Here is a 27,946-nt window from a genome sequence, read left to right on the forward strand (position 1 = left end):
TGATTTTGTTCAGCTCAGATTTGCAATTACCTATAGACACAAAGAAGTCCCTGTCTTTTAGGTAGGATTTAAACCAGCTGAGTGCTATGCCAGAAATACCCACCCAGTTTTCCAGTCGGTCTAGTAATATATTATGGTCAACCGTGTCGAATGCAGCACTGAGATCCAGTAAAACTAAAACCGTAGTTCTACCACTGTCTGTGTTCAATCGGATGTCATTGAAGACCTTAACAAGAGCAGTCTCAGTGCTGTGGTTTCGTCGAAAACCTGACTGGAAGACATCAAAAGAGTTGTTTAGTGCCAGAAAGCTATTTAATTTTTGAAAAACTGTTTTTTCAATTATTTTAGACAAGAATGGAAGATTTGATATCGGTCTGTAATTATTTACTATTGATGAGTCCAGATTGTTCTTTTTGAGGAGTGGTTTGATGACAGCAGTTTTCAGGGCCTGTGGGAACACTCCTGAAACAAGAGATGTATTAACCATCTGTAAAAGCTCTGAGACCATACAATCTGATACTTTTTTGAAAAGGCCTGTTGGCAGAATGTCAAGGCAGCATGAGGAGGATTTTAGATGTTGTATGATTTCCTCCAGGTATGTCTGATTTATTGGATAAAACTGTGTCATGGTATTTGCACCAGGTTTAAGTGGACGCAGGGGAAACAAACATCCTGTACCTGCTATGGAGGAAGTGACTGCTTGTCTGATTTTGTGAATTTTTTCTGTAAAAAAGGAAGCAAATTCATTGCAGGCCCTGGAGGATAAAAGTTCAGAGGCTACTGACACAGGAGGGTTTGTTAGCCTGTCGACAGTAGCAAACAGGGCACGTGCATTGTTATTGTTTTTGGTGATGATGTCAGAGAAGAAGGACCGCCTTGCATTTTTCAGTTCTGAATTATAAATGCAAAGTCTCTCTTTATAGATGTCATAATGAACTTGTAGATTTGTTTTCCGCCACTGGCGTTCAGCTTTTCGACACTCTCTTTTTTCATTTCTTACCAACATGGTATTTCTCCATGGAGATTTTTTCTTACCAGAGACAATCTTCACCGTGGTGGGTGCAATGGTATCAATAACATTTGTCATTTTAGAATTGAAATTATCTACAAGCTCATTGACAGAGGTCCAGGGGAGGGTGGGTGTGGAAGAGAAAGCCTGAACAAATTGATCACTGGTATTTTCAGTGATATACCTTTTTGTGATTACCTCTGTCTTATCATTCCTGTGCACAGGAAGAGTACTCTCAAAGAATACACATGAATGATCAGACAGAGCAACATCCATCACTACAACCTTGGAAATGTTCAGGCCCTTTGATATGATTAAGTCCAAAGTGTGTCCCCTATTGTGTGTGGGCTCTGTCACATGCTGACTCATTCCATAGTTATCAAGAACCTGACACAGTTCTTTGGCCCCTCTGTCCTGTTGGTTGTCAACATGGATGTTAAAATCACCAACAATGACTACACAGTCAAAGTCAACACAAATTACAGACAGCAGTTCAGTAAAATCATCAAAAAAGTTTGCACAGTATTTAGGTGGCCTGTAGATATTGAGAAACAAAGCTCGAGAAGAGGAGTTCAGCTGAAGAGCGACATATTCAAAAGAAGCAAAATGTCCATAAGATATCTGTTTGCATTGGAGAGAATCATTAAACAATATGGCAACTCCACCTCCTTTCTTATGCATTCTAGCTTCGCTCATAAAACTAAAGTTGGGAGGAGTTGACTCGATAAGAACAGCTGCACTGTTATTTTGGTCTAACCAAGTTTCAGTTAAAAACATAAAATCAAGCTTGTGCTCAATAATAAAATCATTGATTAAAAAACTTTTTCCTGCCAAAGACCTGACGTTTAACAGGGCTAGCTTTAATGTGCTAGAAGCATTATTATTATTTTTTGGGACATGGTTTGGCTGGCAAGGAATCAATGCTAAATTTGATAAATTAGCACAATCAGTAAAAATCTTCCTGTTTCTTTGCAGATTCACCATTCTTTTTCTACTACTTATTAGAACTGAGATAGAAGAAGCTCTCATCACACAGGGCCCCAGCTTTTCCTGGAAACAGTCACGTGTATCATTAGCCTTGAAGCCTGGACCCAGCACATATCAATCTGTGCTTGCAACATTTTGTAAAGGAACATCCTTATCAGACTGCGGAGACAGAGGCTGATTCCATTGTGGAGGGGATGGAGGTGGTAGGTGTCGTGCTTGTGGAGATAGTGCCAAAGTTGTTCGAGGTCGACCTCGTGGGGGGATCATGGGAGAGAAAATGGGTGTAGGGCGGGGAGTAAGTTTAGTTCCAGCATTGACCAGCTCCTTCATGTGGTCAGTGAACTCCAAGAGGGGGGAGGAGGGAGAAAGGGTGATAAGCGAGGATGAGGACGCCTCCTCTTGTCTCTGCTGTATCCCAGGGCTGGCTTGTGGTGGGGGGTGAAATGATTCTCCTTGAGGTCCCCTGGCACATTGTGTTGTGTCTTCCTCCAGTGGTGACCCTAGTCACCAGCCTAGACCTGGGTACAACCAGTAAGGCCTTAGTCAACAGCCTAGACCTGGGTACAACCAGTAAGACCTTAGTCACCAGCCTAGACCTGGGTACAGCCAGTAAGATCTTAGTCACCAGCCTAGACCTGGGTACAACCAGTAAGGCCTTAGTCAACAGTTTAAACCTGGGTACAACCAGTAAAACCTTCGTCACCAGTCTAGACCTGGGTACGACCAGGAAGGCCTTAGTCAACAACCTAGACCTGGGTACAACCAGTAAGACCTTAGTCACCAGCCTAGACCTGGGTACGACCAGTAAGACCTTAGTCACCAGCCTAGACCTGGGTACAACCAGTAAGACCTTAGTCAACAGCCTAGACCTGGGTACAACCAGTAAGACCTTAGTCAACAGCCTAGACCTGGGTACAACCAGTAAGACCCTAGTCACCAGCCTAGACCTGGGTACAACCAGTAAGGCCTTAGTCAACAGTTTAAACCTGGGTACAACCAGTAAGACCTTAGTCACCAGTCTAGACCTGGGTACAACCAGTAAGACCTTAGTCAACAGTTTAGACCTGGGTACAACCAGTAAGACCTTAGTCACCAGCCTAGACCTGAGTACAACCAGTAAGGCCTTAGTCACCAGCCTAGACCTGGGTATGACCAGTAAGACCTTAGTCAACAGCCTAGACCTGGGTACAACCAGTAAGGCCTTAGTCAACAGCCTAGACCTGGGTACAACCAGTAAGGCCTGGGTACGACCAGTAAGGCCTGGGTACGACCAGTAAGGCCTGGGTACGACCAGTAAGGCGTACGACCAGTAACCAGTAAGGCCTGGGTACGACCAGTAAGGCCTGGGTGCGACCAGTAAGGCCTGGGTACGACCAGTAAGGCCTGGGTAGGACCAGTAAGGCCTGGGTACGACCAGTAAGGCCTGGGTACGACCAGTAAGGCCTGGGACCGACCAGTAAGGCCTGGGTACGACCAGTAAGGCCTGTGTGCGACCAGTAAGGCCTGGGTGCGACCAGTAAGGCCTGGGTACGACCAGTAAGGCCTGGGTACAACCAGTAACCAGTAAGGCCTGGGTATGATCAGTAAGGCCTGGGTACGACCATGTAGGGAGTAAGGAGCTCAGTGAAGTAGCTTGGTGCCAAACCAGGCAGAGCTTTAAAAGTTAACATCTTAAAATCAATTCTAAATCTGACAGGCAGCCAGTGAAGTGCAGCTAAATCCGGAGTGATATAATGGAAAAGTTAAACTGATTAGTCCGTCTCTGCTCTGACACCATGATCAATATGATCAATACGATCAATATGATCAATATGATCAATGATTACGGAGCCAACACATGGCTGACAGATTTTCAGGTACAGCTCATGGACAGTATAAATCATTGATAGGTTGTCGATCAATGTGTGTGTGTGTGTGTGTGTGTGTGTGTGTGTGTGTGTGTGTGTGTGTGTGTGTGTGTGTGTGTGTGTGTGTGTGTGTGTGTGTGTGTGCGCGCGCGCGCGCGCGAGAGAGAGTGTGTGAGAGAGACCAGGTCAGGTCCACTGGGTATTAATTAAAGAAAGTACGAAGGGAGGTGAGTACATGACTTTGTGTGATTCCATATATTGTAATGAACATTAAAAACGTCCTCCTGCTATTAAGAAGCAAATATTCAACACCATCACATTAACCAGCGTCCTGCAGCTACCTGGAGCTGCTACAGGAGGAAACAGCCTCCTGCAGCTACCTGGAGCTGCTACAGGAGGAAACCGCTACCTGGACCTGCTACAGGAGGAAACAGCTACCTGGGCCTGCTACAGGAGGAAACAGCGTCCTGCAGCTACCTGGACCTGCTACAAGAGGAATCAGCATCCTGCAGCTACCTGGACCTGCTACAGGAGGAAACAGCCTCCTGCAGCTACCTGGACCTGCTATAGGAGGGATCAGCATCCTGCAGCTACCTGAAGCTGCTACAGGAGGAAACAGCTACCTGGACCTGCTACAGGAGGAAACAGCTACCTGGGCCTGCTACAGGAGGAAACAGCGTCCTGCAGCTACCTGGGCCTACTACAGGAGGAAACAGCTACCTGGACCTGCTACAGGAGGAAACAGCATCCTGCACCTACTACAGGCGGAAACAGCCAAATGATGGATAGAATAGTTCCTCCCTCTGTAGTTTGGCATGAGATTAAAAATACAAACTGGGTTTGAAGTGAGGTTTCAACAGGTGTCCTGATTGTTGTTGTTGTCTCCTAAAGCGTTAGTGTAATTGACTGCTTCATTATGGGGGGGGGGGGGGGTCAGACACATTAAGCTCTGTCCCAGGCTGATTGGAATTGATGATAGCGGCGCTGCCGGCAATTGACTGAACATTTGATGATTTACTTACAAAGCAGATGGAGCGACGGTGTCAGCCAAGGTGACTAGATGGGAACTAGAGGATAGAACAGCTCTTTGTGTGGAACTGTAATATAAAATATACATTTATGGATCCATCATTCCTGCAGGATTCTTCTCCTCTGCTCTTGTTGAGTTCTGTTATGTTCTACTTTGCTCTGATCTGATCGGTTGTAGTATTTCTAGTGCTACGACAGAGTTCAACACAGCTCAGACTCACAATCATCACAGGAATTATTTTTCATATTTTATGTCACTTGCTGTCTTGTGTAGGAGGTGCCTTTATGATCACTGGACATTTTTACTTTCCTGATTAGAATTTGCCTTTTTCCCACCTGTTCCTTAAAGCAGCAGTGGGTAGAAATGGAGCAAATATGATTAAAAAAAGTCATTTTTATAAAACGGTCACTATATCGTGACAGTAGTACAAGAGACAGGTAATCTGAAAAAAATCATGTTCCTCTGTGTCCTCCGGTGTCCTCCGTTGTCCTCAGGTGCTCCTAACGGCATCTGCAAGATTTCACTTACCGGAGGAAAACAAGCAATCACAGCTGATCTGAGGTCCGTTGTCCATCTGCTGTCTATGAGAGCCAGCTGTCAATCACTCACCAACTCTGAACAAATGGTCAAACTAGGCAGCGCTGATCAAATATGAATCAATATTCTGTTACTGTAATGACTATTTCTCTCCTCAGATGTTTTAAGAATCATCTTGTAGTGCACGGTTTAGCTGTAAAATGAGAAAGTTTGTGACCCAGCACCCATGTTGAGATCAGGTAGAGGAAATTCCAAGCACCGCCCACCAGCTGTAGCACAGCCAATAGGAACACTCTCTCTCTGAAATGACCTGTGATTGGTCGAAGTCTCCCAGGCTAGATTTTCTAAAGCCTGAAAACAGAGCCACGAGGAGGAGCAGAAGTCTAGTTTTCTATCAGAGCACTTGAATTACAATATGCTGAAAAAGGTTATTATGGGATTTTAGCCCAATGATGCCCAACATGTACTGCCTACTGCAGCTTTAAATGTGGAACATGACCTATTTTATTTTCATTAAAAAAATAAACTGCAGTAGTAGTAGTAGTAATGTAATAACAATATTTGTGTAGCACCTTTCATACAAGAAATGCAGCTTTACAGTGATGGAAAACAAACATAATGAACATAACCGAAAATAAAACACTCCTGATCAGATAAAAAAAATAACATGCAATAGATTAAATGTAAAACATCAAATAAAATCACTTAAAGCCTCTGAATAATAATACTAATACTAATGATATTATCAGTATCAGGCCACAGGAGGGCAGCAGCGCCGCTCTGGGAGCAGCCTCACCTTTACACCCAGCATCCTTCCTCCAGGTGAGTCTGGAGGTACCTGCTACTGGTACCCGTAATGGTACTGGTCCTGGTACTGGTACTGCTGGTACTGGTCCTCGTCCTGGTCCTGGTATTGGTACTGGCGATGGGTGGGGAGCCGGAAACCAACGTCTCAAAACCAGCATGACACAAGAAGCAGCGCTGTGTGCGTGAACAGGTTCGAGTTAAAGCGGCGGTGATGAATCGGGTTGGTGGAGGACAGCGGGGACAGCTGGACAGCAGGGACTGCATGCACGCGCTGTGGTGAGTGAGGGGGGCGGGGGAGAGAGAGGAGCGCGAGAGGAGAGATGTTGATTCAGTGTTGGGAGGAGGACGGAGAGAGAGGAGCTGCTGATGGTCTCTCTGGTCTCTGGATTCTGTCTCTGAACAGGAACACGATCACACGGAGCGATCTGTCCACCGCTGTCCCCGCTGCTGACGGTCCGTGTCTTCACATTACGCACCGCTGACTGCCGGACACACAGACAGGTAAGGAGGACTGCTGTCTCCAAACTTTCCACCTCTCTGCGTCTCGGTCCATGCGGTCCAATGACGCACCGGTCCGGTCCGGGTCTGGTCCGGTCCGGTCCGATCCGATCCTGCGCTCCTACGGACTTTTTGAAGCCGCTCGTGAGACTTCGGGTTCGGATGGTTCAGGTCCGGCTCGGTCCGCAGCGGGCTTCACACGTGCTCTGTTGGCCGCGAGCTCCTCTCCGTGTTGTTGGGCGTTGCGGAGCTACTGACGGAACCCGACCGGGTCTGGACCGACCGGGTCTGGACCGGACGGGTGGGGGAGACCCACAAGTTGAATGGGACTGTTGTGGCGATACAATGGTGGATGAGGATCATCCAGCACCCTGTTAATAATGACTTAATAATTCTGATTAATATGAGAGATAATAGGACAACAAAGGGGACAGAGAGACATCAGGAGACATCAGTAAACAGAATAAGACAACACCTCATCACGGACTGTCCTTCTCAGTCACCAGCTGAGTGTCCACACCATCCACATGAGCAGCTTTTCTAAGTTTGGATGGTGATCTCTGGTGATCTCTGGTGACCCCTGGTGGTCTGTCTCTGGTGACCCCTGGTGGTCCCTGGTGATCCCTGGTGGTCTCTGGTGGTCTCTGGTGAATGTTATCTGCTACAGGGACATTGTTTCAGTGGAGTTGGAGCAGCGAAGCTTGCGTGATGATATTTGGTGCAGATTGGGGGATTTTGAGGTTGCAGGGCAAATCCATCCAGCTGTTTAGTGAGATGCGTCTTTTCTAGACAAGCCACTGCCATCTGCTGCGCTGCGTGCCCAACATCTGGATGCGGCTGTGAGTCACTGGCAGACAGACCAGAGTTTTTATTCTGTTTTTAGAGCTACCTCAACTTCCTGCTCTCTTTTTACTGAGTCCAGTGTCCAGGTAGAGTCCCTCTCCTCTGTCCCTCTCCCTCCATCCTCACTGGGTCTTCAGAGCAGCCTCCTGCAGTCTAATGGCTCCCTGCAGCTGCTGAAACTACTGCTGCTGCAGTTGCTGCTGTTGCTGCTGCTACTGCTGCTGCTGCTGCTGTTACTACTACTGCTTCAGCTGCTGCTGTTGCTGCTGCTGCTGTTACTACTGCTGCTGTTGCTGCTGCTGCTGTTACTACTGCTGTTGCTGCTGCTGCTGTTACTACTGCAGCTGCTGCTGTTGCTGTTGCTGCTGCTGCTGTTACTACTGCAGCTGCTGCTGCTGCTGCTGCTGCTGTTACTACTGCAGCTGCTGCTGTTGCTGTTGCTGCTGCTGCTGCTGCTACTGCTGCTGCTGCTGTTACTACTGCAGCTGCTGCTGTTGCTGCTGCTGCTGCTGTTACTACTGCAGCTGTTGCTGTTGCTGCTGCTGCTGCTGCTGCTGCTGCTGCTGCTGCGGTTGCTGCTGATGCTGCTGCCTGGTCTGCTGCTACTGCTGCTGCTACTGCTGCTGCTTCCTCTAACACAGATTCCAACTAGTTCCATCTGTCCTCCCTCCTCTCTCTGTCTCTGTGTTGGTGCTACTGTTCCCATCTGACCTGCAATGATTGCTCCTAACTTGGTGTGAGTTAATTTGCATAATGAGGATTACAGCTGACATGCAGCGTCTGGGCCTGTCTTGCCGGATCCAGCAGAGAAGCGTGGTGCTGTGTGGCAGCTCTCATTGTGCCAGCAGCAGCATGCAGCCCCCAATCAGGCCTCCCCAGGAAGGCTGCTCTGACACACCGGGCTCTGCCTCTGCAGACAATGACAAATGGACTGTCTGAGCATCAAATTATGCATGTATGAAATTAGCTATTGATGTTGTAGTTGGCACAATGGCTTGTTAGATATGGATTAATTAAAATGCATAATGTTTTCTTTTTTCACACCATATAAGCAGTGAAAAGGGATTTATCCAGTAATAGTTTTAATTAGCATCACTTCTGTCTGGAGGAGGAAATATATTTCATTTAGTTGGTGTTTGTTATTTATTTATTTTTTTAAATCTTGCCTTCTTTTGCTGCATAAACAGTTGAGCTGCCTTCTTTACAACTGAATGTATTCTGAAGTTCAGACCACGGGTCAGAGCCCACGAGAGGCCCCGCCGCCCTGCAGCTAGTCGGTCTTCACAGGACAGAAATGTATTTTTGATGAAGCCTTTCAGGCAAAAGACTGCATTTCACATCTGCTCTGCCTGTTTTCTCTGCTTTGTAGAGGATTTCTCTCTGAGACGATCGTCTGGTCGTTTCATGATGATATAGTGACAGCAGTGTGGCTCTTATCCTTAAATCACCTGTTATCTGTTACTTGTGATTAGGGATGCTCATTTTGAAAAACGCTTTTAACCGGTAACCGACCCTCGTTAACCGATTATTAATCGTTAACCGACAAGATTTGTGCCTCGTGCCAGCTGCAGTGTATGAGCACAACAGACAAATGAGAACCCAGTTCACCCGTCCGGGAGCGTTTATTTAGCAGCTACGATGCTGCGTGTAGTGTTGCGGACATGCTGAGAACAGCTGATGGTCTTCATGGAGCCTCATCTATCAACTAAGCTATGCATGCAGTTTTGTGCATAAACTGTGTGTACGCTCATTTCTACACATAGAATCTGATTTATCTTGTGCTTAACAATGTGTGTACATTTAGAACCACTCCTGACTGCAGGCAAACCACAAACCCTTATTAGTGTTTCACACAAGTAGGCCGAGCCTACAGTTGGGGGTAACATGCCTCCTAAATCTCTGCTAACGGCCGTAGAAGTAGAACTAACAGACTGATGTCTTTTTTATTTGGAAATCAAGGTCATGATTTCTCTCAGTGTGGAATGATTAATGTGTGTTTCTCTTGTTTCTGTGGTCGCTGAGCTCTTGTGGCTCCACATTGATTCAGAGAATCTGTTAATGACATTGAGTTATGATCAAGTTGCCTTAATAATGAACTCTGATATTTTGGTACCACTGATTGTAATTGATTTAATTAAGCCATGAATATTTTCTGTTGTGCTGAAACTGTTAAAATGTGCAATCTATGAATCACACTGAAGTTGGGCCCGATGTCTGTTTTCTGGGACACATCCTCATCCAAAGGTTCAGCACAGAACCTGTTTAAGGCAAAGGGTTAAAATCTGTTAGCTTGTTATTAGGGATGTTTTCAAATAACCGTTTAACCGTTAACCGACATTAAGCATTTTAACCGATTAACGCTATCGGTTAAAACGGTTAAGAAATGTTAATAATTAACTCAAAAGCTGAGCGGCTCAGAGGAGTGGCTCGTCACTTTAAGGAGAAAAGCTGGTCCACCTTAACAGCCCACCTTAAGAGGCGGAGATTGAGTTGCAGGATACAGGAAGTCGGCTCTGGTCTTTGGCTCGCTTGAGTGGAGCGGAAGAGTTGTAGTTTCATAGCATTTATTCACCGACAAACAAACTGTACACACACTGCTACACCTACGATCACAGCTAGAATGCCACCAACAACCTCACACTCATCGCCAACACACACACACAATGTGTGTTGGAAACTCACTAAAGTTACTCAGACTACGTGTGCGGAGGCGAGCACGAAGCCTCCGGCAATGCTAGAGCTGCTAACGTAGCACAAATACACACTGTTTGTTGGCCACTCGCTAAAGTTACGCCAGACAGACACACAGCTGACAACCTGCTAAACTAAACTAAATGTACGGTGGAGACTTTTACTGGGAAAGTGGCTGCATGTCGGCGACACTACACGCAGCATCGTAGCTGCTAAGTTAACGCTCCCGGACGGTGAACTGGAGACTCCCGTCAACGAATATCTGTTGTGCTCCTGCAGCTGGTGCACCGGTTAACGGTTAATAATCGGTTAACGAGGGTCGGTTATCGGTTAAGAACATTTTTCAAAATGAGCATCCCAACTTGTTATGTAACTTGACCTTCCGTGGCGTTAGTTGAGTACGTAAGTTATGTAACAAAAGTACAAGGTAAAATAAGTCGACATTGACTTGGTTTCACACGGGACACCATCAGCGCTCTCCTCGCTCTTTATACTACGTCAGCTGACTTCCTGAGCGGCAGCCCTGAATGTCCTGGCGCATGGTTATGTGGGTTATATACAGATTACAGAGTATTACTTTTTGTAATCCAAACAGTGAATGAGAACAGGTGTTTTTTTACCTGTCCCCATTCTGTTCCTTCATTTATTTATCTGGTAGCCGCATGTATTATTGTGCACACCACATCACACACGGTGTTACCCGACTCACTTGTCCGTTGGCCCCCGGTGCATGCTGGGAAGCTTCTGCATCCAGGATGCTACAGTATCTAAACTTCATTGTGATGTTTTACGTCTTCATCTGTCTCGGTTGCTACTTTTATCTCGACATCGAGGCTACGAGGACTTTCAGAGAGATGTGATTGGCCACATATATATATATGCACAAGTAGATGGATGTAGAGTAGGTGAGATTTATCATATGTGTGAACGTTTCATAAATACCAACATAGAACTTGTTCCATGCATGCTTTGATAAATGAGGCTCCTGAACTCTGCAAGACAGAGTTGGTGTATGAGTGTAGTACAAAATGTCTTTAGATGTGATTAAGGTGGTTTGTGTGGGACCGAGATGGCTGCTGCCACACGCACACACACACACACACACACACACACACACACACACACACCAGCCAGCTACAGACATTAACCCGGGCGGATGAGTGTGGAACTGAGCCAATATTCCCATCAGAGGATTAAGTGGGATGCTGGGATGCTTACGGTGGACAGTTTGGACATTAGCCTGCCAACACCGGTGTGGATGAGATGTCTAAGGGAGGGAAAGAGAGAGAAAAGGAGAAATGAATAAAACAGCTGGTGCATGTAGAGAAAATAACAATTAAGCAGGTCAAACAGGCAGAAAAGTCAGTAAGTGCATTTGGCGACATATGCATATTCACTTTCTGAGTTAGTTAGAGTAGAGGTTCCATACGCTCTCGTGTCTGTACGCTAAATATGAAGCTTCTGCCAGCAGTCGGTTAGCTTAGCTTAGCATAAAGACACCAGGCAGGGGGAACCGGCTAGCCTTGCCCTTTCCAAAGGAAAGAAAAATCTGCCTCCCAATGTTTAATCCATTAAATGTAATTTTCAGTTCTCCATTCCGAACCAAATGTGTCCATTTTAACCTTGTTTTGGAATAAATCTCAAAAGGGACATTGTCAAATCCAGTCTATTAAAAAACCCTGTAATAGCTCACCAAACCAAGTGGTCAGCCGGTGGTGAGAAACAAGCTAACAGGTTAGCTCACTAGTGGTCACATGACCCTCGCCTTGCAGACATTTCCCACTTGTTTCCCCTGATTCCAGCCTTTATGCTAAGCTAAGCTAAATGGCTGCTGGCTGTAGGCTAATATGTGGTATCAAACTTCTAATCTAACTCTCGGCCAGACAGCCAATAACTATATTTCCCAAAATATCCACCTATTCCTTTAGAAAGAGAGAAGAGAGAAGAGTCAGTGTACTCACCTCATTTCTATGTTTCTTCCCTCCACCTGTGAAGATGCTCACATAACCCAGAGTGTGAACCTGTTTCTCCTCAAGGCTGGTCCACATGCCAGCAGGTCGCCACCATGGTAAAACCAGCCCATTCGTGCGAGGCATTTAGCATGCAATAATTACGCCTTTCTTGATTTCTGCGTGTCATTTGTACTGGAGTTGTTCCGATATCGGGATCGGGTATAGGCAAGTACGCCAATTTATGCACCGATCCGATACCAGGGTTTCCGCCGGGCCTGAGATGACTCCCCACCAGGCCAAGGAATCGGCGAATTGTGTATTTTTAAGATATTTTTTAGGGGCGTCCTGGTAGCTCACCTTGTAGAGTGGACGCCCCATGTACCATGGCTGAGTCCTTACAACAGCGGCCCAGGGTTCGAATCCGACCCGCGGCCCTTTGCTGCATGTCATCCCTCTCTCTCCCCCTTTCACAGCTATCACTGTCACTATCTGCTAGGGGTGGAAAACAAATGGATTCACCTATGTATCATGATTTTCTTTTTTTTGAGATTTTGAAATAGATGTTTTTAATGCCAGAATTGATATATTTGCTTCCTTTTCAGTTTATGTGGAGGTAGAAGGAAGTTACCGCTTTTATTGTTGTAGTCTGAGTAACGCGAAGTCATATCCGTTCCGTATCCGTCAACCAAAACAAACCGCAGCCGGCTGCAGTGAGCCAATACAACCTGCACCCTCACATGTTAAATCCAGCGTGGTAAACACTACACATCCAGTAAAGGATGGAAACACTTTGGGTTTCACACATTGACAGGAAAAGCAGAGCTAGACATCACGGCTAAAGTTGCATGCTAACTCTGTCAAGGACAGGAAACGTTATCCTATCGCGGTAACGTGCGGTCGAGCCGGCCGTCGATCTCATCTCCGTGGTCAAATGGGCCGACGCTACAACTGTAGAGCACCCATATACTGACATTTATGTTAAATGCATTCAAACGGCCCTGATGGAGCTGATGGAACAATGAAATGTGTTTATTCTTTGATTTTTGACCTGCTGGGTAATAAATAATTCCGTCAGCAAGCGCCTGGTGGCCGGGCTTGCCACGGAGCCCGACCGGGGACACCCATGAAGAAGCGACGTGGCACCCCCCTCCTCTCCATCCTGTGGGCTCACCACCTGTGGGAAGAACTGCTGGGGTAGGGTGCGCTGCCACACGGGTGGCAGTGAAGGCCAGGGACCCCGACGGACCGGACCCGGGCGGCAGAGGCTAGCTCTGGGGACGTGGAACGCCACCTCTCTGTGGGGGAAGGAGACGGAGCTTGTGCGTGAGGTGGAGCGTTATCAGTTAGATCTGGTAGGGCTTACCTCTTCGCACAGCCTCGGTTCTGGAACCGTACTCCTGGATAGGGGTTGGACTCTATTCTTCTCTGGAGTTCTCCCCTCATTAGGCCCATTGACCCGGTACAACTGAGAGGTGGTGGGATCATGATTACAGAGACGGTGGGGGACACGTTGGCATGCACTAGTTTTATGTCCCATTCTTATATTGGGAACAATAGTCCTGTTGGGATAAAACCAATGCTTTGTTTCCAGCAGCAATAGCAGCAGTGTGTTTGGAAGAACAGCATGAGTGCACATTTGCACATTTACGACTTTGTCTCATTCCCAGCTCAATGCAGCAAATCATGTGTAATTGGGCCAAAACATAGTATCTTGATATTTTATGACAACATGCTCTAGTCTTGTACATTTGTACATTTTCTTTGAAATGGTGGTGCAAAATAATTTTTGAAAGATCTTGAGGCTTTCCACAATTGACGATGAGACAGAATAGACCTTTTTCATGTCGGACATTTTGACAAAGTGCAGGCGTGCTTAATATCCTCAACGACGGCTGAATTCTATTAATTGCAGATGGTTTCAGGGCCATATTGTGCACAAAGGCCGCTAGAATGATTGTTAATGTTATTAATTACATTTAAATGTCTGCTGTGGAAAAAAGTCTGTTGAATGAGGTTCACACACACACGCACACAAACACACACACACACACACTAAAGCCCCGGCCGGCGGCTGCCTCGCTGAACTGCTAGGTCTTTCTCACGTGTGGTGTTCACACCGGCAGCATTTCTTCTGCTGCTGCTGCTGTCAGCTCTTTATTTTTTCATGGAGATTGCCTTTCATTATGGCCATTTCATTTCATCTCATTATAAAGGTCATTTATATTTATTTTAGACAGAAAAAGGTTAAGAACCGTGTGCTCATTTGTAAATAATAATAATAATCCACCATTAAAACCCTGTACTTTATTCATTCATGGAGCTCTGCAAGTCACTGCATTTCCTACAACACTGTCCGGTAAATATTTCAGAATAAAAGCCTTATGTTAACAGATTAAGGAATTCTGTCCACAGAAAAAAAACGCTAGAGGACTTTTATTTTGAAATAAAACCGGAAGTGTTGATTTAAAAATAAATCTTTACTTTTTTCATGTCTGACATATTCTACAGATGTCTAGACATTGAAACTGTAGTAATGTTGCTGGTATGATGTCGATATACAGTCAGTAGATCACCTTCACTGTCTGTTGTTGCTGTGAACCGCGCGGCTCGGTATAGGCGAGACCTCGAATCTCTAGAAGAGACGCTGCTGACACGCAGCCGAGCCGTGCGTCCGCAGCGCTGCTCACGCGAGCTGTGTGGCTGCTCTAACCTGTTAACATGGACGCCGAAATAAAAAACAACAGTTTCAACAGCCGCCTGCTGCTGACGTTCCCTGTGGGACCCGGGCGTTAGAGCACATGGAAGTTGCATCGGAGTACTGGAATACTACACTGATTCAGCACACACTCGTACATTGTTGGATTCACAATGGACAGGGATAAATAAATAAGGGATCAAAATTGGTGCAGCGGAACCAGAGATATCCTCTTTTATTGCTTCTACACCTTCTTCTTCTTCCTTGTCAAAACCTGACGCCTACATGACCCATAATGCAACTCCACCGCTGACAGAACTCTAAGCTCACTTCTTCCTAGCTCCACATCCCCAGATTATTTTCATTTCAGACTTCATCACCTGAGGACATTTATCAGACTTCACACAGCTCCCCTGGAGCCTGCTTTAAACAACGTTTGGTATTCCCCAACACCTTTAAACACACTGGCTGTATTCGAAACCGCATACTATACTAGTAGTACATACTGATATGCAGTATGCGAACAAAAGCAAAATCTACAGAATGCCAAAAATACCCAGATGTCGTACTGATTTGGAAAAAATGGGGGTCCAGGCCCGTCCAAAAAGGTCACTGTGCCCCCTCAGCTGAATTTTCTCCTGACAAAAAACTAAACTGAAATAACAGCTAGTCTATAAGTAAAATGAAGTCATTCAGTTTGGTAATGGAAGGACTTAACACTGCAATGCAAAATAAAGCACAAAACAGTGATAGTTTTGCATTTAGGAAACAACTAGGACATGTACTTGGGCTTGATTACATTGTTTTCTATTGGACTGTCCTAACCGGCTGCGAGCAACACGGCGCTACACAGCAACACGGCGCTGCACAGCAACACGGCGCTGCGAGCAACACGGCGCTGAACAGCAACACGGCGCTGCACAGCAACACGGCGCTGCGAGCAACATGGCGCTGCACATCAACACGGTGCTGCACAGCAACACGGCGCTGTGAGCAACTCGGCGCTGAACAGCAACACGGCGCTGCGAGCAACACGGCGCTGCACAGCAACACGGCGCTGCACAGCAACATGGCGCTGTGAGCAACACGGCGCTGCACAGCGGGGCGTGACGTTTTGTCTGAACTTCTATCGGATACACGGTTCCTATTTTTTCCTGTCACTCATATTGAGAGGAACGGCTGATTAGTTTAGATAAAATGAGCCGAGAAAACCGGGTCAGTTGTCCTGGATGTAAATGAAGACATGAACTTGATTACTGACACTTTCAGCACAAGCATTGACTCTCGCAGTTATATGTAATAAAGTTCACTAGTGAAACTTTATTACGATCTACCTGTCAAAAGGAGGAAGATAACAAGTACTACTAACCCATCTTTGAGGTGGTTACGTCTTCAGCGCCAGTCTGATCTGGAGCTCACAGCTTATATGTTCCTGGTTTGTTTACATGATGTAACAGAAGTGCAGATTTAACGGATTCAGTGGACAGAGAGCGTCAGATGCGCGATGCAGCGCCATAGTTGGACGCTCGCATCCAGTTAGGACACAGTGTTAGTTTATAACCTGTTTTTGTGGACATAACAGCATGTGTATGCGTGCGTGCGCACCTTGCGCATTTTAAAATCACCAGCAACAGTGGAACCTGGACAGCTGTCAGCACCAGAGATGCAGAAGACAACAATGAACTGTGGTAACTGTTTTAGTTCCAGGCTGATGTGTTGTGGAGCTTCATGTGACAACAGAAAATACCTGTCAGATTATTATAGGTCCATTAATGCTGGGAGTCATTTAGAGCAACGGGGAGGTTTGATTAAATAATTACTGTAATGGCTTCAAGTTTTAGTTCAGTACTGAGACAATCCAGCTCAGTAGAGACATGGCTGTGTGATTATTTGCTATGATTGCTTCCACTTTTAGATGTGCCTGAAGCAAAGACTCGTCGCTGTGTGATTGCTCTCTGTGCCTGCTGCCACATGGAGTAGCGGGTATTACTCCGAGTTTGCCAGAGGCACGGAAATACATCAGCTCATGGAAAGCGATTGCTCTTTGATCGCTTCATGTGATTGCTGCCACCAGAAAACATCAGCTCTGATACGAGCTCTTGCTGGGGAGGTGTGTGAAAAGCTGCCACGATGGCTGAACTCTTCCATCAAGGAAACGGCAGATTCACCATGAAAAGATGGACGCGCTAAAGTCTACTATGGCTGCAAATGATTGTTTTCATTAATCAACTCGTTTATAGGGATGCTCATTTTCAAAAAATGTAACCGATAACCGACCCTCGTCAACTGATTATTAACCGTTAACCTCGTACCAGTTGCTGCGTGTAGTGTCGCGGACAAGCAGCCACTTTCCCAGTAAAAGTCTCCACCGCACATTTAGTTTAGTTTAGCAGGTTGTCAGCTGTGTGTCTGCCCGGCGTAACGATACTTTGTCTGCCCGGCATAACTTTAGCGAGTGTCCAACAGCGTGTGTTTTTGTGCTACGTTAGCAGCTCTAGCATTGCCGGAGGCTTCGTTCTCGCCGCCGCACACGTAGTCTGCGTAACTTTAGCAAATTTCCAACAGACCGTGTGTGTTGGTGGTGAGTGTGAGGTTGTTGGTGGCGTTCTAGCTGTGAACGTAAGTGTAGCAGTGTGTGTACACTTTATTTGTCGGTGAATAAATGCTATGAAACTACAACTCCTCCGCTCCGCTCAAGCGAGCCAGAGACCGGAGACGACTTCCTGTATCCGGATCTGCCTCTTAAGGTGGGCTGTTAAGGTGGAGCAGCTCTCTCCTTAAAGTGACGAGCCGCTCCTCTGAGCCGCTCAGCTTTTGAGTTAATTATTATTTCTTTTAACCGTTTTAACCGATAGCGTTAATCGGTTAAAATCCTTATTGTCGGTTAACGGTTAAACGGTTAATTATGGACATCCCTACTTGTTTAGTAGGGCTGAACCATTAATCACATTCAAACCGACATCGCAAAAGCTGCGATTAATTCTACACAATCTAACCAACCAGAGGGGTTGGAAACACCTGGCTCCTTGGGCTTCACATGCACACACGCTGCTCGACCGCCACGTGACACATGAGAGTAGATGAAGAAAACAGCTTGGAAAACAGCACATCACACGTAAGCTTTGATGCCAACAGTATTACCGTGTGAATATGGCCATGGTCGGTTTAAGTGTAGTCCACATAATTCCATATTACACTGTGTTATGGACAAAGCAGGGACCCAAATACAGGATTCAGACAGGGAGGTGGTGACATGGATGAATTAAAAGAACTGGATACATCGTTGGAGGCAGGGCCCCCGGTCATTCCTGTGAGAGTTGCTCATTGGCGCATGATGCCTAAATGGCTCGACTCCCGTCAGGAAAAGCACCCGGATCTTGGAGGAGTAGCGTCCGAAATGATTGGCGGAGTAGTGTCCGCTCGGTCACATGACTCGGTCACGGGGTCCCAACGTCACACCGTCGTCACGGCTTGAGCTCCAGCCTCAATCTGGGTCTCACTCACATGAGGAAGGAAAATAACTCTCGGTCTGGATCTCACTCACATGAGGAAGGAAAATAACTCTGGATTCCGATATTAGTGCGTTTTACAACTTTAAAAATGTAATGATTTAAATAAGGGCTATTAGAGTATTCGTACTGGGAAGTTAATTCACCTAAAAAAAAATTATCCGCTGAGTAACAGACATCTCTTTCCCAATGTAAGTCTATGGGAAAAAGTCTTTTTGGGTCCAGTGCATCACGTGAAGGACACGGAAGTTGCAGTACTGCCGTTTGGACACTACGAAAGTCGGGATCGACGACTGGCGCACTTCCTAGGGGCTTAAGTGGTGCTAAGACACGTAGAGGAGGATCTGGAGGATCTGGATGAGGGGCTGATGGCAGGAAGTGGGAATCGGCGGCAGCAGGGAAGAATGGATATAATGGAGAACAAGACTTGAGCGAGGAATGAGGGGGGGGGGGTTAGCCTTCTGGAGGAGCTTAGAGCGAGGACACACAGGTGTATCCTACTCTGAAGTCTTTTATCAAGTGACGTGACGTATAAATGCAGCACCTCCACATGTGGCACACAGTTTGAAGCAACTGACATCGCTCAAGATTGACGCTATGGAACCAAGGATTTCTCATCTGGCAGCTTTGGCTCCTCGTCCTCCTCCTTGTCCTCGCGTCTCTTCCTTGCATCTCTCTCTCACGTCCTCGCTGGGCGGAGCTAAGACGAGAGGAAGGGGAAGCATAGAGACACGTTAGCATAATGAAAAAAGCACAGTAGGAGGTTGCTGGCAGTGGTAGGAAGGCAGGGAGACGGGCAGGCGACTTGTAGAGCCTCTGAAGTAGTTCTCTTCTTTCAGAAGATGTTCCACAGAGCAGGAAGTCTGCAGCCACGGTCTATACTCAAAGATCATCACTCTGTAACACCACTGGAACCACAACTAGACGTAGACTAAAACCATCACTCGATCGCATCACGTCAGTCTCAGGAGTCCCATTGAGCCAGTTGAACCTCCACTCATATCAGATCAATAATTTAAGCCAATCAACCTAATAGTTTAAAACCTTCAGCAGCAGCAGGGATCAGTGTAATTCTCCTTTGAGCTCTCACTGCTTCTGCTTCTCTCTCTTTCTTAATCTTGATGAAATTAAGCCTAGCAGGGATCATTAGTGTCTTACGTTCACATTAATGCAATCATAGCTCTATACTGAAACAAGGAGCCCTCATGGATGAGTGAGCTGCTTACCGTATCACCCCCGTGGTTCTGTTTGTCTTCATGTCCTTGTTTTCTTTCTCATTCTTCATCTTGACTCCTCTCTGAACGCAGCTATCCTTTTCTCACCTCACATTTATTATAATATATTGTGCTTTTACTGCCACCGTGCACTATAGTCAACAGAACTGTGCCAGCCAGATATATTTTTGCATTTTTGTACTACCCTGTAGCCCACTCATTCCAGCTCTCCTTATTTTAGTCTTAGCATCCACCCTCACTGTCTTTTTCCTTGTTTAGTCTCTCTCTTCCATCATCTACTCTCCCTCCCTCCCTCCCTCCCTCTGTTTCTTCTTCTCTTAATTTAGCCTTACATCCTATCTATTTAAGGAAGAAAGCAGCATCTGCTGGGAAACTGCCGGGGTGGGTGGGGAGATTTGGCTGAATGGCACAGCAAGTCCCCAGATGCCCCGTTGTGGCTCATGGTGTGGAGGAAGAGCGGAAAAGAGAAAAAGAGGGAGCGATGGACTGCAGCAGATCGACAGATATGGACAGGGCAACAGCAACAGCAGGAATAAGAGAAAACAACTGTGACTGAGAGTGGACAGAGCAGAAGATTTACAATGGAAAACAGGGAGGAGAGAAAAGAAGCAGTGAGCTCCACCTCTGCTGCTACTGCTGCTGCTGCTCTTGCTGCTGCTGCTGCTGCTACTGCTGCTGCTGCTGCAAGCTGCTACTGCTGCTGCTACTGCTGCTGCTGCTATTGCTGCTGCTTCAGGCCGCTACTGCTGCTGTTACTGCTGCTGTTGCTGCTGCTGTTGCTGCTGCTACTCACCTCAGAGCTCTGCTGATCATAGAAAAGACAGTGGAAGAAGCCTTTGTCGATATAAATGGTATTTTGTTTTTGATTTAACTTCCATTTGGGCCCTTCAGGGAGTCCAAGAAGCAAGCTTTGTCACAATTTAAAACTGAAATGGTTCTTTACAGCAGACAGTTTAGACCAGGGGTCTCCAACCTTTCTTCCTCTGAGAGCTAATTTGACAAAATGAAAGAGGCCGAGAGCTACACATAACGCCACCAAGTTGCCCATCATCAATAGCAGACATCCTTTCTGTCTTACTTTCATGGTCCTTTAATAACACTGCAGCCACCACAGTCATCGCTTCTATTACAGTCCCTCCATAGGTGAAGGGCTTTGTGCTTCGTTAGGGTGTGTTCCACTAAACGAAGCCTCTGCTGCCGCGTTGGCCTTCTTCTTCCTCAGTTTGGTAAACAGAGACTGTTGTCTTTTAAGCCTTGTTTTCTGCTCTTTTACCTTCTCTGTTCCTAAACTGCTGCCAGACGGAAAGTCCTGTGAAAAGTTGCTGTGTACTTTGGTGAAGTGGCTCTCGACGTTACATCTTTTACTGACTGACACGCTCGCACCGCAAATGAGACGCACACATTTGTCATCACCCATTCCTCATTAAAATAGTATATTTGTTGCTTTTTATTGACCTGGCTATTTTCTGCGGTCATTGTCAGATCTGATGTACGCTTGCTGGTCTGCTAACATCGCCTGATGTTACTGCGTCGCTGATGTCATGAAATTTGAAAGCAGCACAACTTGTTTAATTGTCGGCCGACTGGCAAATAATCATTTTGTGTCAGAAGGAGGCGCGATGTATGTGAATTTGATTGGATAGATATTTAAACTGGTTTATAATGTGACTTTGTGTTATCAAACTTATGTCCATATTCTTGTAACTAGGGATGCACCGATACCAGTATCGGGTATCGGGTCCGATACTGTGCTAGTGTACTCGTACTCGTACTCGTACTCGTACTCGTAAAACGGCTCCGATACAACAGCACCGATACCACTTTACGGTGGTGCGCCCGACCCCGCTGGGCCGGGATCCCACCTCAGCCGGTGTGCACCGGCCCTCACTTTCATTGGGAGCCCCAATCTGGCGGCACGACGCGGTTGGGGTGCACTGAGGACAGTCCGGGGAGCGCTGTAAAGCTGTGGCCACGAGCCACCTTCACCCCGAGCCTTTCCAAGCCGACCTAGAGCCGGTCGTGGCGCACCGCCTCGTATGTGGAACTCCCCAGCCTGTCGTGTGTCGCTCACTCCCTCCAGCTGGCTGTTAACGAGGGTCTTTTGGCACAGAGAAGTACTGGTATCGGTACTCGGTATCGGAGAGTACCCAAATGTAGGTACTTGTACTTGTACTCGGTCTGAAAAAAAGTGGTATCGGTGCATCCCTACTTGTAACCTTTAGTGAGCCACTCAGACACAGGGCGGTACGAGCTACTTGTTGGAGACCTCTGGTTTAGTGACTGAATGATTCAACTTTAACCTTCTATACTTGTGCACACACAGATTTCCAGTGCAAAAGGAATCATTTCAGGTTCATGTAGTTTTACCTCCAGATAAAGTGGTCTATTATAAAGCTGTCTAACGTTCGATTGTCGTGTTTCTCGCCTCATCTGACTGCGTTGTAGAATTGTCACCTTGTTCCCAGATTCTAGCAATTAGTTTGGTAGGTACAGTATGTTGTTATCGTACCCAATAGAACTCACCGCCAAAACAACATCCATCCTCCAATAAATTTGAATTATGTTTGAAGGTTTATAGAAAGCTTTATGCCTGTAATGTGTACGAGTGTGAGAGAAATGGGAGACAACAGCCGTAGAGGAGGAAATCTAAATCAGATAGCAGAGGGAGGCAATTACCAAATAAATTGCTGCGCTCCAAACAAGATCATAACAGCGCTGGTCGTGCCAGACGGGTATGGTTTACACAAACTGTTTAGATTCTCTACACATCATGGCATATCCTGTTTGTGTCTGCATGAATCAACGGCTAGATGCACTCTAAAGAACACATGCACATAACACAACCCGTTCTCATCAATGAAATACGGCCGCTTTGTATCTGACGGATACAAAAGCTTCCTTGTACTGTATGTAGGTTTCACATACAAGGAATTTAGTGTTTTGGTGTTTAAACAAGAAACATAAATAAAGAATGGTTCGTATGGATTGAATAATAATTTATTACATGGTGCATGATAAGAAGAATAGTGCAAAGTCTTTGGCGATTAGACTCCATCGTGACATAGTATATTAAAGGGGGTAGTGATGCTGTGGTGAGATCAGGTATATTCCCCCCCGGAGTCTAGACACAGGTGGTGGTGGTGGTGGTGGTGAAGGGAGTAGCTGAAGATCCAATGAAGGGATGTAGAGCAGGCCTAGGCACTGAATATGATGATGAACCGGAGGTGATGGGGTGGAGGCGGGTTGCATTGAGTTGCACTGAAATGACAACTGACAGCAGCAGAGAGGAGAACAGTTCTAAAATTTGATTGCAACGATATGATTGGCTCAGAGAGAGCGTGGCCGAATCTGTTTGGTTATCTAAGAGTGAACCACCCACAGTCAGCTGATAGAGTAGGAGCCAGTAGATATAAGAGAGACAGAAAGGCTGTGAATGAGAGAGAGTAAAGAGAGTCTTCCTGTCTGAACCTTCGCATAAGCTTCATTTAATGTCTATCTTAGTTTGAACAATTTGTACGGTATAGTCGCACGGTATTACATTTGTACGGAGGGTGCTCCATGACGAACACAAAATGCTGTTGCACGTGGCCAGTAGATCGGCATCGATGCAGGCCCGCTGTCGGAGGGTTAAATCGGTTAACGTGCAAACAAAGGGAGTGGGTAGGAGAGGGTGTAGGGGCGCTTTGAGAAAGGCTATAAGTGTTTTAAATCAGAGTACAAGCTAGCGACTGTTGTTTTTTTCTGTCTATTATGACGACTGTCACCAGCAGAGGCACTCAGCTGGAGCTAATGAACGTTTAGTCTGTGAGTTGGCAGAACAACGAAGGAGAAACTCTTGGCCCTTTTAAGTCTCTGCTGACTGTACATTCACGCTTGGCCAAGTATGTTTTTTTAAGAAGACACACCGCTCTGTCGTTTCTTATGTTTTTGATGAAAAAATAAAGAGCGGCCTGTGTCTTTCTGCTGTTCATGAATAACCAACGCAAGACTACCGGCACTAACACCCACTGGAATCACTTTACCTTACATCTTGTTAAGAAATAAATACTTTTATTGCATCGCACTTTTTTTTTAGTGAAAATCCTTTTTAGTGAAAAACCAAATCAAACAAAAGAAATAAGGTAATCTGAAGTCATAAGGTCCCCCTAAATAAATATGGGATTAATAGAAATAAAGAGTCTGTTCTTTCTTACATGATAATTCCTGAATTTTAAAATCCGACTCTAGTTTTCACTTTCCTACCTTTCCTTCCTAGACAGGATTATCCTGATAATGGAAACTCACCACCATCAACTTATTGTGAATGTTTTTTTTTTACTACGATCAGTGTTGAATCCTATATCCTCATATCCCTACTCTGAATTGACAGTTATTACCATAACTGTTATCAACAAAATATAAAACCACTTTTGAAAGTCATGATAATATTTTAATATTATTGAGTTATGTTAAGCCTTCAATAACTGCTTGGCTTTTTTGGCCATCGTCAACTTTTAAGATGAGCTCTGGAGAAACATTATCATTCATTTGGAGTCTTATTTCTGTCCACCTGGTGAATGTATATCTAGTGATAACTCTCCTTTTAGCTCTGTTTTTGGTCTCCACCAACTTGGGGAGCGAAGGCTGGCCTGTGTTGTCTGATCTAATAGAAGAGCTACTGGAGCTCAAACTGCTGAAAAAGTTAATGCTGGTCCCAATAGAAAGGTGTCAGAACACACAGTGAGGAGCAGTCTGTTGCATATGGGGCTACGTTAGCATCTGTAGCTCTGCTGGTAGCTTTGTGCTCGTTGTAGTCACACGCATACGGTCTGTCAGCGCAGCGCAACTTCAGCAAGTTTTCTGGCAGACCGTGTGTGTGTTGTCGGTGGTGTTATAGCTGTGAACGTAGGTGTAGCCAGGACCGCCATCAGGCGAGGGCAAAGAGTACAGCTGTCAAGGCCAGGGGGTGGGGCCCATGCAAAGGTCTACGGTTGACCCTTAAATGGGATCAAGATAGAGATGTTCATAATTAACTGTTTAACCGTTAACCGACATTAAGCATTTTAACCGATTAATGCTATCGGTTAAAATGGTTAAAAGAAATATTTATAATTAATTAAAAAGCTGAGTGGCTTAACCATCATTGTGGCATGTCTTGATAAACCACAGTGGAGGTGTCAATAAATAGGTAATAAATAAGGTTCTGATCTGTCAGGAATAGACGTGGTTTTAAATATTAATAACTATAACAGACTGTGGGCCAAAATACACTAGAAGCCTGATTCTCCTTTACAATAATTCACTAGCTACATGTTTATAATCAGGCAGGCCAACTCATTAATATACACAATAATTAAGATCAGTGTATATGATGGAATAGTAGCATTAGAATGTACCACAGGTCACCAAATTTATCGTTATAATGTCGTTATAATCCGTTTATTGAAATTAAATCACAGCAGTCAGTTTATTTTGGGTTCATACCGCAGTAGCGATGTGCGATACATCAATATTTTGACACCAAAACGGTCCTCCAGAGTCTGACATCAGAGCTGCGCCCATAGCAACGGTCTGTTATACATAGCAACGGTCTGTTATACATAGCAATGGTCTGTAATACAGAAATTACAGACCGCAGAATGCCGTGATTGACCAATCAGAATCGAGTATTCAACACAGCTGTGTAATAATTATATTTAATATTTTGCCTTAATTATATATATTTGACCTTTTGTCCACAACTCCTCCTCACACTATACCTGCCACTGTTTGACCATCAGCTAACTGATTAATAAGCCAGCAAGGCAGAGCGGCGAGCAGCCATGTGATCACATGATGGAGAACCATCAGAGAGCCTCAACATTCATCTGATGGGTCAGTTAGTACAGGGACTGTCTACCTTCACAGCATCATATCTAATGACGCAGAAATATGTTTGTATATTATCTAACTATCTGGATGCCTCTTGTTCTGCTCTCATTCCAGTTTCAGTTTTCACCTCTTTGTTATTCTGACCTTCTGTGAAAAATCTCATCATCCTCCTCCTCCACTTGTCTCTTCCTTGTTTAAGTCTTGTTTCCAGGCAACCCTTGTCAGAGGAAGGAAACAGTGGCAGTGCCTACATCTGCTGCTGTATCTCTGTTTATGTTTACAAGAGGCCTGTTCTCAACCCTCTCCTCTCCTTTCCTCTCCCAACCACCCCAAACTTTTTATTAGTAATCTGACCTACTTCATGATTTCCCTTGGTCTCTTAGTGAAGGTAGTTCTCTCTCCCCTCCTCTTGATTTTTCATTTCAGAGTGATGCTGCTGCATCTTAGCAGTCGTGAAAGAGCAGTACACTGCTGTGTTCTCTGAAAACTTCACATGCAATATGAGCTGTGGGCTTCACTCTCTCTCTCCTCTCTGCTGGAAGGCACATCACTCAATATTCCTGCAGGTTGAGACCGCTGAAATGAATGAAAGAATTAAAGCCTGTCCGTCAGTGCCAGTTTCAGGTTTAGACAAAAGCAAGGGTGAAGTAGAGATAAAACGGTGTCAAGTGTTATGAATAATGCAAATATCAATCATATTCTTGAATTCAAATTAATATTTTCATCTTGCTCTACACAGAAATGCTGTATTGCATATATTCATTGTAAGAACTGTAAAGTGCGGGATGCAGACGCTGTACCCTCCAACTCTAGTCAGACCCACCCAGCATCCCTCCGGCTCCAGTTAAACCAGTCAAGCATTGGTGTTATGCGTGCGTGCATGTGTGTGTGAGAGAGAACTATGACCTCAACCCAGTAGTAGATTAAAACTTAAGGCTGACATTATGAAATAAACAGATGGACTCAGAGGATGACAGGCTGGGTTAGCATGCTCACATCATGTTGATGGTTAAGTCTCAGTGTTGTCACTAGTTCACAAAATCTAATACGAACACATTTCATCCAACTCCAGATGAATGAATTTGAATGCCAACCACAGCCTAATCCTAAACTAGGTTGTAGAAGTCATGTTTCCTTTATTTGCTGCGTCTGCGCTGACAGCCAGAACCTTCCCGCAATTTTTCCATCTATGGTGTTGAATGTAAAGTACTTCCACCCATCAGATGATGATCATGATGATCCACACGCCACAGCCCGTCAGTTTTCTCCATTTGGCGAGAACAAAGATAACAACCATAGCCTACAGAGAACAACGGAACCTCTTAGAACCCCCTACTGGAATTCAAGGCATGGCCTGTCGCGCTTATACACTAAGAAATAAAAAAAAAAATAGAAATTTAAAGTTTAATTGATGATTACAGACTGGAAATTAAAGGTCCCATATTTTAAAAAGTAAGATTTTCATGTCTTTTATATTAAACAACAGGTTTAAGTGATATATAAATACTGTGAAACTATCAAAACACTCAATCCATGGAGAAATACACACAGCCCGTATTCAGAAACTGTGCGTTTGAAACAAGCCGTCAGGATTTCTGTCCATTTGTGATGTCACAAATCTACAATACTTAGACCATTTAACAGTTTTAATGTAAACATACTAAATGTGTCCCAGTTTGTTTCCTGTTGCAGTGTATGTGAATGACATCAGCTAACAGGATGTAAACATGGACCCAAACTGTTGCCCGTGCCATTCCGTTGAAATGCGCTAAAACGGAGTGTTTCAGACAGAGCATGAATACAGGTATATTCAGACAGACAGTATGAGAAAAATAATGTGTTTTTTGAACATTAAAGCAGGTAAACATGTTTAAGTAGAAACCCAACATACAAACATGAACCTGAAAATGAGCATGATATGTCCCCTTTAATACATGTTTATCTATGTTTAGAATAAAAAGTGACAAATCTAAAAGCCACATACACTATACAACCGATTCAGCCAGGTTGGAGCACATCAGCTAACAGTTTCAGGTCCGGTTGACCTGGCGACACCTGGTGTTATCAACGGATGTAGTTTAATACTACAGCTCCCAGAGTTCACTCCTTGAGAAGCTACTTTATCAGTTGAACTATGGCAAACTAGCAGTAACTTAATACAGCTGTGATACAGCTGTAGGAGAGTAAACAGTCAACAGGCTGATATCAGTACGATAACATCACCAACATTAACGCTGCTTTACATGCATGCTTCATTTCCTGTGAGTCCTTTGTTTGTAGGAAGGCAATTTGAATCCTGTGTGGAAATGGCGGACTCCGCCACTAACAATGACAGCTTCTATATGGAGAGGTAATTACAGAAGTAAATACTGTGAATGGCTACTGCTGAAAAAATCCATCCATAAATAATATCAGAACTGGGGTTTGATGTTTGGGTGTGATATCACTGGTATTTG

At 45.2% G+C, this 27,946-nt stretch overlaps 1 protein-coding gene across 2 annotated transcripts in view; it reads left to right on the forward strand.

Moving 5' to 3' along the window:
- The first annotated feature begins 6,279 nt into the window (after window positions 1-6,279).
- Window positions 6,280-27,946, forward strand: part of LOC119489737 (kelch domain-containing protein 8B-like) — a 201,741-nt gene continuing 180,074 nt past the window's right edge. Inside the window, exons 1-2 of one of the 2 annotated variants that reach the window (XM_037772518.1) lie at window positions 6,280-6,493; window positions 6,621-6,718. The gene's annotated coding sequence lies outside the window, so the exon portion shown is untranslated. Of the gene's footprint in view, window positions 6,719-27,946 lie in introns of both variants that reach the window. The other variant, XM_037772517.1, reaches the window with a different exon arrangement.

The sequence above is a fragment of the Sebastes umbrosus genome, chromosome 6 (assembly GCF_015220745.1).
Source record: "Sebastes umbrosus isolate fSebUmb1 chromosome 6, fSebUmb1.pri, whole genome shotgun sequence".
Classification (NCBI taxonomy): domain Eukaryota; kingdom Metazoa; phylum Chordata; class Actinopteri; order Perciformes; family Sebastidae; genus Sebastes; species Sebastes umbrosus.